Source organism: Aplysia californica, unplaced genomic scaffold (genome assembly GCF_000002075.1).
Source record: "Aplysia californica isolate F4 #8 unplaced genomic scaffold, AplCal3.0 scaffold00015, whole genome shotgun sequence".
Taxonomy (NCBI): Eukaryota; Metazoa; Mollusca; class Gastropoda; order Aplysiida; family Aplysiidae; genus Aplysia; species Aplysia californica.
In genome coordinates, this window is record NW_004797285.1 from 116,849 (window position 1) to 118,035 (window position 1,187).

Consider the following 1,187-nt stretch of genomic DNA (forward strand, 5'->3'; position numbering starts at 1 on the left):
ATCTAATACGGGGTGCCCACTACGACTGAATCGGGCCGATCGCCCGACTCGGTCACCTCAAAAACAAACGTGTTTGTTTTCAGTTTCACGCGACCGAGTCGGGCGACCGGCCCGATTCAGTCGTAGTGGGCACCCGGTATTAGATTAGAAGAGTTACAAGAGAGTAACAAACACAAAAAGAAAGAGGGTACATGAGGTCGTTAAATGTTCGAAAGGATAGGAGGAGCAAATCCCACCAGTGTGCCGTCCAACCACCCGTTGTGGTGATCTGTCTAAATTTGGTTGAAACCATAATATTTACACTTACAATTGCTATACAAAAACAAAAACAAAATCAACAGTACAAAAATAACAACACAAAAATCCCCCACAAAAAAACAAACAAGCCAATTTTAAAAAAAGATCACAACAAAATCAATTAAAACAAATCCAAAACAAAGAAAGACAGGCAGGGTGAACACTTACCTAGCAGACTGTCCTTGACCTTGGGGTTTCGTTCAGATTAAATCCTCCTCCTAATTGAAAAGCCAGAGAGTCTGGAGGTGAGGCTCGAGGAACAGCCTGTAAAGACAAATAGATCCGGGGTTAATGAAGGATTGTCTACTGTGACCCACACAATATTGTTAAGAAGCACAACTGTACGAGAGACAGAGAGGGGTGGGGTGAGGAAGAAAACAGAGATAAGGTGGGTAACGGAGAAGAGAAATGGGGAAGAAGAGGAGAGATGAGGAAGAGGAGGAGAGATATAAGCAACATGAGAGCGGGAAAAGAGAAGGTGAGAGAGAAAGAAAGAGTTTAGTTTCAGTAGAGGTTTTATGGCGCTCGCAACTGCATAAGGGCATTTGAGCGCAAGAAGATTTAAGAAGAGGTGCTACAAGAGAGTAACAAACATAAAAAGAAGAAGGGGAGATAAGGACGACAGATGTTTCATGGGAAAAAAGAAGCAAACCACAGCAGAGCACCCACCAACCACCCACAGTAAGAAAGAGCAAGAGAGAGATAGAGAGGTACAGAGTGAGAGAAGGAGAGGAGGGGAGACACAGAGAGAGGGAGGGGATGGGGAGAGACAAATACACCCTGGGTTAATGAGGAATTATCTACATTGACCCACATGTAGTCTTATGGAAGACACCATTGAACGAGAGGGGGGTTTGAGAGAGATAGGCAGACAGAGAGAGAGAGAGAGA

The 1,187-nt window shown here is 44.3% G+C and overlaps 1 protein-coding gene across 1 annotated transcript in view; it reads right to left on the reverse strand.

Moving 5' to 3' along the window:
• LOC101858082 overlaps window positions 1–1,187 on the reverse strand; it is a gene marked incomplete at its 3' end in the record, with an annotated part of 123,410 nt that overhangs the window by 62,908 nt on the left and 59,315 nt on the right. Inside the window, 1 exon segment of the mRNA XM_013085204.2 lies at window positions 466–561.